At 41.6% G+C, this 8,442-nt stretch overlaps 1 long non-coding RNA gene across 2 annotated transcripts in view; it reads right to left on the bottom strand.

Moving 5' to 3' along the window:
* The window catches only part of LOC108445207, a 64,017-nt gene that overhangs the window by 7,133 nt on the left and 48,442 nt on the right, over window positions 1–8,442 (bottom strand). The window lies entirely within an intron of this gene.

The following is an 8,442-nucleotide window of genomic DNA, read 5'->3' as shown; positions in this document are numbered from 1 at the left end:
TTCCCTACAGCTCCTGGAGTAACAGAATTTTGGTACAACACTAGTTAGTAGCCACCAGGCTGTGAGTGTAAGGGGGGTACATGCGGGGAGATGAGAAAATAAATAATAAAAGAAGCAAGTAAACAAGTAAATAAAAATAAATAGTGGACACTATTACAAGGCCCCACCTGGAACCATGGCAGACAAAAGACTTTGCAGAGATTATCTTTCCCCCTTGTTTGCTTACTGTAGCAGGTACATTTGAGTGCCCTTTAGCTCCTCTGAGTATTTACACAGCCACTGCTTTTTCTCAAAACACATGTTCAGCACAGCAACAGAGCACACAGGAACATGTAAAACAGTGCAACATGACTGCAGAAATGGGTGAGGGAAGACTGAGATAGCTGGAATGATTTGTGCTCACTTGGAGAAGGGCTGCATCTCAGCTTGGTGCCCCCATGACAAGGCAAGGGGCTTCAGTGTGAGCCACATGCAACCAGAGCTGCAGATGCATGAAGGCATGTCTGTGGCATATGACCTGAGGGACGGGTATGATGACAGCTATAGATAGCTTCTTCATGGAGGTCTCTTGCTTTGTCTGTGTAAAAACCTCACACGAACAGGAATTGCAGCTGTACAGATAGAGGCCCTATTAGGAATGATTTTTGGGGACAAAAAGCACCAATCAGTTTATGTGCTCAGAGTAAGCTTCCCCTTCATTAGCAGTAGTGTCAATATTAGCATTAGTGTAAATATTCTGAGTACATTGCTTTAAAATTGTTCAGGTCCCATTTATTTAACTTTGTAAATCAAGTAGACAGTTGTTTCCAGTCAAAGATGAAGAAGATGAACTAAAACCTGAGCTCTTTTAGCTTCAAGGAAACCCACTACAGCAAGAGACACTGTCAAGACTCTATAAGAGCAGACACAAAGTTTGTATCTCTCTCGTTCAGATCATTCATCAGCTGCAGAGCACTGGCCTGTACACACTAGTTTCACTGACAGGGATCACAGGTACAGCTCAATATAAGGTAAGTGTTTCCAACATTCAGTAAAAACTTGAGATGACATTGAGATGAAGCACAATGAGCAGTAAGATGTTCAGTTAAGCCAAGCACATAAGTCTTTTCTACATATATTTTCTAAGCATCCAGTCTACCAGAAATTTCTGCTTGAAGTAACAGGAAGATACCTCTTCTACAGAGTGTGTTTTACGCTGGAGAGTTAGGGTTTATTTTTCAGTGTCTCTCTTTAGAAAGTCTATTTAAAATTTCAGACTTTTTTGTTGCAGGATGATAATGATGGCTCTGTTCAATTGTTTAATATTTCACTTGTGGCAAGGTTAAGCACCATAATGAGAGTAAACTATAAACAAATGCTAGCAGGTGCTGAAGAGGTGAGGGGAGGGATGAGGAGACCGGGCTGCCCTGGCAGGCACACACAGTCAGGAGCACAGCTTGCAAAAGGGGATGCAGCAATGAGGTCCCACATGGCCCAACCTGGGAGCAAGTCTCCAGGGGGTGGATCATGGGATTCTGTCCTGGTAGAGAATCCAAATGTATTGGGATGAAGATGGGCATGGGAAAAACCTGCTCCTGTTGGCAGGAGCGCAAGGAGATCTCCAGGGTTCCCTCACACACAAATTACTTCTTAAATCCATGGGAACATCTCTGATTCCCAGGGAATTTTGGAGCTAGAATAAAAAACTTGCAAGCTAGTTGATGTTTCTGGCCTTCATGCAGTTGGACTGAAAAGACTGAACAAGATATCCTCTTAAAGATACACAGATGAAAAGAGGCACTGCCGTTTTACCTCCTGGTGCCAGAAATTTAGGTATGCTTTGGTTTTCCCTATGAGTACTCACTCCGTGTTTACAAAGCAAGTAAAGTGTATTGTGAGAGAAGTAAAAATTAATAAAAAGAAAACCTTTGTAATGGTTAACAATCTGAGATTTCAAAAATTCTCAAACCTCTCTCCCCAAAACAAATAGGCTTTGCAAGTTATTTTTACTACAGAGCCATGGTTGTTTTCACTCTTATCTCCCAAAAGAATAATTTCCTCTCCCTATTCAGTCTCACCTTGGCTTCAGTTTGTCACTCCTTCCCACATGCACACATCGGTCAAAAGAGGTAAAAAGAAAAGTTCTATTTCAGATATTCCTTTCTTTTCCAGTCTTAAAATTTCTTATACTCATTATTTTAAAAAGCTGGATTCAGGTGATGTGAATTAGTTTTTGAATGTGTTTCAGGCCATTGGGAGGGGCTCAGGTTGCAGAGAGCCGTAAATGTCCTTGAGCTACATTGGCACAGTCTGGCTGCAACAAAATCTGCTGGAGTGGCTATGAGGTGCTTGAAGGACCTTGTTACTGCTTGAAACCTGAACACTAATTTTGATGCGTTTCAAGGAAGTTCTGCCTGTATGGTATGCTTATTTACATGATCATCCCAGGATAACTCTGCCCCAGTTCAAAGCACAACTCACACATAATCTTCTTCCTGAATAAAAGCACAACTTGTAGAGGGATCATACCAGAATAATGACAGCTGTGTTTCAATGACGTGCAAGCAGATAAGGAACATGAGCTAAAGGACAAAAGCTCTCATGTCTCTGTGGAAGTCAATTTGTGTAGCTGCCCTCAATAAATTATTCTATTTTTTAATTCTATTTTATTCTTTTATTACTAAAAGATTTTAAATGAGGATAGTCACTTTGTTTTCTGATTCCTTGAAAAGAAAAGCCTATAAGGATTTTTGAAACCCCTCCTTTCAAAATGCTACTTCTCAACAAGGATATCCAGGGTTTCATGCTCTGTAAACAATTCAGATAGAGTAGTGCCCTAAATACTTTCACTGTGCAGGCCTATTCCATCTCCCACTCCCTTTCTGGCCTAATGAATCTGGATTTCTCTTCTGGATCATAAAACAGGTTAGCAGAGTGTCAGAGAGCCTCTCGATTCTCAGTTTAAATCCTGGTGGGAGACAAACTTCTCAGCAGAAGGTGGGCATCAGCCCAAAGATGCTAATACACAGAATGGGATGAAGAGGGGTCCCCTTTGCTCTCAAAATGGAAATTCCTCTCTGAATTTGTTCTTAACCTCTCCATGCCCCAAAACTGCTGCTGATGCTCTCTACGGACAGTTAGAAGTTAACTCATGTTCACAAACCCTATTCCTCATGGTGGACTCCAGAAACCCCAAAACCTTTTGGAGGGACAGCAGCAGGGCATAAGCAATCCAGGAGCTTCCTGGAGTGCCATGATGATAACTTCCTTCTCCAAGTGATAGAAGAGCCAAGGAGAGGAGGTGCTATGCCAGGCCTTTTTCTCCCAATGAGGAGGGGCTGGTGGGGAATGTGAAGCTCAAGGGCAGCCTCGACTGCAAAGACCATGAAATGGAGTTTGAGATCCTTAGGGCAGCAAGGAAGGTGCACAGAAAGCTCACTACCTGGACTTCAGGAGAGCAGACTCTGGCCTCCTCAGGGATCTGCTTTGTAGAAAATCATGGGATAAAGACCTGGAGGGAAGAGGCGCCCAAGAAAGCTGGTTGATATTCAAGGATCACCTCCTCCAAGCTCAGGAGTGATTATCCCAACAAAGAGGAAGCCAGGCAAATATGCCAGGAGGCCTGTGTGCATGAACAGGGATCTCCTGGACAAGCTCAAACATGAAAAGAAAGCCTATGGAGTGTGAAAGCAAGGACAAGTGATGAAAGCAATTCTCCAAGTGAGGAATACAAAGGGATTGTTCAAGCAGGCAGGGATCAGGTCAGGAAATCTAAAGCCTTGATGGGCTTAAATATGGCCAAACACATCAAAGACAAGAAAAAAAGCTTCTACAGATATGTTGGTGATAAAAAGAAGACCAGGGAAAACATTCAGTCTCTCCAGAAGGAAAAAGAGACCTGGTTCCCTGGGACATGGAGACGGCTGAGGTACATTTTTGCCTCAGCCTTAACCAGCAAGTGCTCCAGTCACACTGCCTGAAATGCAGAAGGCAAAGGCAGGGACTGGGAGAATATAGAACCACCCACTGTAGTAGAACATCAGGTCCAAGACCATCTAAGGAACCTGAAGGTGCACAAGACCTTGGGACCTGATGAGAGAACTGGCAGAGCAAGTGGCTAAGCCGTTACTCACTTTATTTGAGAAGTTATGGCAGACTGGTAAAGTTTCCAGTGACTGGAAAGATGGGAGCATATGCCCTGCTTTTAAAAAGGAAAAAAAGGAAGACCTGTGCAATGACAGGCCAATCAATCCCATCCACCTCAGTGCCTGCAAGATCATGGAGCAGGATCCTCCTGGAAACTGTGCTAAGCCACATGAAAAACATGATTGGTGACAGCCAACATGGCTTTACAGAGGGAAAATCACTCCTTACAGATTTGGTGGCCTTCTGTGATGGAGCCATAAATCATTCGTGGATAAAGGAAGAGCAACAGATACCATCTTCCTCGGCTTGTGCAAGGTATCTGACACTGTTCTACATGATACCCTTATCTCTGAGCTAGGTTTTGGCAAATATTGCACTGACCCTGTAGGGAATGGAGACTGGATGACACCGCCAAACATTTTTTGTGCGCTTGGCTGAGCTGCCATTTGGTTTAAGTATTAATTTACTTGAAAATCATAAAGGGATTTGCTATAAAGAGATTACAAGATTCCTTCATTTGCAAAAGTTATCTCTGTTTCTCCACAGTGTTGTACATCTATCGAGAGAGAGACAGACATACCTATTTATATTTTCTGACAGCAATTATTTTAAGAACAGATTAAATTGAGGACAGCAATATAACTGAAACTATAAAATTAAAATTTATTTATAGATGAGATGGTTTCAGCTAAAACTATACCCTAAGAAAATCTCTATAACAACCTAAAAGGCTTTCCTTTCCTTCAGAGTAAAGATGTAATTATGTTACAGATTGTGCTCATGAACTGCAGTCTTTAAGAAGCAGATGTTAAAATAAATAGGTCCCTAATATTTATATGACTGCAGAACTAAAATAACTGTGGAAAATGGATTTATTGTAATTGTAATAGTTAAAGTAACAACAGAGAAGTAATTTTTCATTCAATTAGGAGGTTTTGTTCTGTTTATTTTATTACCATTGGCCACCAAACAGAGCTACCATAAACAATTACAGAAATTCTATTCAACTAAATACAGAGGAAGTCAGATTTTGGAAGAAATACTGCTACCCTGGAGTTTATTTGAAATAGTAAACATCCCTGTTAAAACAAGCTGGCCCAACTGCTGCCTAGCTGAACAAGCTCTTAAAAGAAGTTGTTGCTTGTAGGTTGTATTGTCCAGTTCAACTGAGACACCAAAATAAATTTTAGTCTTTCTCCAGAAACCAACTAATTTTGATGGATACTGCACAAAATGTGTTTGGTGTAAGGTGAATTTTGACCACTTCTCTGATTTTAAACTCTAGAAGCTGGTAACACCTCCAGTTCCTATGGACAAGGAAGCCCCATTTGTAGGCATACAGCCAAGAAACTGTTGTGGCCTGACATTTAAACTCCATCTATTGTTAAAAAACACAATTTGACCTTGTATTATATGGAAGAAAAAGTATTATTTTCATCTTAAGGACTGGAATAGGTGTGAGGTTAGGGGAACTGTTGTAAATTGCCTCTTACTAGAGCAAAAGAGCATGTTCAATCTCAAAAAATGGGACTTCAGAGCATCTTTATACCTGTTCCAACACCAAGGGCCTTTCCAATGAAGACATCTGATTGTAATGTAGACAAATACACCTCCTGCCTTCAACGGAGTGACCCAATGGCCCCAAGGTACTACACAGTCAGTCTGTGCCCACCAATGTCCTTACTCTGCAGTGATTCACAGAAGAGAGGATATGGTTTCACTGTCAGCAAAAGCAAATTCAGCTTTTAGAGCCTATTCTACTCTAGACTCTCCTACTCCAGATTTTCACATTTGAAGGGTTTCACTTGATTAACTCTGAATCTCACAGAGAACATTAACAGCTGAGCCACACTTTTGTTCTGATGTCCTCAGCACCGACCTCATTCTCAGAAGCCTTTGTAAAAGGTGTTGCCAAAGTTTTGTTCACATTCAGTGCTAACTTTTACTAGGTCTAGTGTTTGCTGGGTTGCTCTGCCTAGAGCAGTGGGACAGCACCTTCTGCTGCCTTGTTTTCAGCCAGATATGTGGCAAGGGATAAATGAATGAACTGGTAGTAAAGTCATTTTGTCAGGGGTCTAATTGGCATTAGCAACTTGAAAACTGTAGGTAATCCAGCATAAACATTTGCAATAAACTATTTCTATTAGATATTTTCCAATGTGAATAAATTTTCTGAAATTAACAGAGACCCTGTAGCTTCCAGAACCCTTATTAGGTAACCTAACATGCTATTTTACACAGTGCAGGTTAAAAAGAAAATTACTCTGACACTGCACAAAAATGGAGCAAACCCATTGAATACTGGCATGAATGTCTTTGTGTGAATTCAAGCTGTTATGCTTGTGGGATCAACCCAGATACTGCAGACACAGGATTAACCTAGATTTCATTTTCAAAGGCTTCTTCACAGCAGATTTTAATGAACACTGATATGAAATCCTGGCACTCTATATGGACATCAACAGACACAGCATTTTAAGTAAATACAGAGGCTTCCTAGGAAAGCCTGGTCTTTTAACCCAGATTTATGCCTTGCACAGAATTAGATGAAATCCACATAATTCAGGAAATGAATCATGGTTCTACTTGCACTCAGAGGGAAAATATATGTTCTTATTTTGGTCTGGTGCATCAGACTGGCGAGCCATATCAGACTGAGGGACTATACTGATGTCAGACTTTGAGCCCCTGACTCGGAGAGGCCCAGGACAAACAGGGTGAGGTGAGGGAGAGCACTAGGGAAATGGGAGGGGGATACAAGTTTTGCAAATGAGCAAATCAAACTGGCAGGCAAAATATAATGTTGGTCAGCACTCCACTAAGCAACCAGAACACTGAACAATGTATGAAACAAAAATGCAGTTTTCTCTGTCTCCAAAGAGAAACAGAAACACTACCAGCCAGTGCCTCTATCTTAATTTTTAAAATTTTTTGTTATTTTAATTTTATGAAGGTTCTAGCAGCAACAAGGATGAACTCAGCAATCCCAGTTAGACCTCTGCTATCACCTCATTCAGGTGACAGAGACATTGTCTCCCAGCACACAATTGCTTGGTGGTACAGGCAGCTCCCAGAGCAGCAGTCACCATGACCACCCCTGTAAAAGCAGCACAATATTCCTCTGGTGACAAGTGATGCCACTGAATGGAGAGGTGGGGAAGATCTTATCATGTCCTGATGCTCATCCTCACACACAGCGTTACAGACCTTAAGTCTGGCTGTGATTTCAGCTGAGAAAGCTGCCATTTTAAAGTCTCTGCCATTAAATTTCTGTGCCCTGATCTCCCATTAGCTTTCTGTATGATTACTGATCTTGTTCCAGCCTGTGGGATAAAAAAAACAAGGGACACAGCTATTTTTCGTGTGTGTCACTGAAAAAATCCATGCGGCAAAACTGAACCTCCACTAGTGGCAATCAGCATAGCAGGGCTGAAGTCAATACCCTCTACATCAGCTGAGGGGCTGATCCCACTGCACCACCTTGAGGGGTTTTCCTATGGATGATGATAAAATACATTTTAGCAACAGCTATATCAAAGTAAAACAGATGAAGCAGAAAATTGACAGAACTGTCTATCCAAAAGGCTCTGCTTAAGGAATTTCTTGAAGAATCATAATGCAGTTAGCTTGGAAACAGTTAACATCCTAAAAGGAGTCATCAGCTTGGTAGCAAAAAGATAAAAAGCAAGCACTGTGAAGGTACTGGAACAGTACCTTACTGCTCTGCTGCAGTACCCTACAGTTATCAGAAGAAATTCTCCCCTGCCTGTAGTCAATGGCAGCCTGAACAAAATGGCAACTCCTGCTGCCCCACAGAAATGCAATCACATCTTTGACTGGAAACACCACCGTGTGACATCCACAGACTGGTGGTAAACCTGATGGGGCATTTGTGTAGGTGGTATCAATTACTTGGGCTTAACTGCATTGTGTTTACCAGAAAAGGAGGACATGCAGAACATGACTGCAGGGTCTTGGAGAGGCAGGGGAAAACCTGCCTGTAGCATAACTTGCAGTCTGGTCTACAAGTGCATGTGTGGGCAGAGATACTCTGCACATCATCTCCCAATGCAGGTGCACTGTTCAAACACACATATACATGTACACTTATTCCACAAGAAACCTAAATACCTTAATTTTAAAAACACAGCTCAGCTCACTTGCTGTGAGGACAAACGGTCCAGTTCTAATCATCTTTCTCAGATATTTTAATCACTGAAATTCCTCAGGCTCCCCTACTGAACTAATATAACAAGATCTGACCCACAAATGCTCATCAGCTACAAAAAGATCACATGTATGTTTTTATTCTTATCT

The sequence above is a fragment of the Corvus brachyrhynchos genome, unplaced genomic scaffold (genome assembly GCF_000691975.1).
Source record: "Corvus brachyrhynchos isolate BGI_N302 unplaced genomic scaffold, ASM69197v1 scaffold90, whole genome shotgun sequence".
Lineage (NCBI taxonomy): Eukaryota > Metazoa > Chordata > Aves > Passeriformes > Corvidae > Corvus > Corvus brachyrhynchos.
The sequence above is the reverse complement of the archived record's forward strand: the minus strand, read 5'-3'. Positions and strand labels throughout refer to the sequence as shown.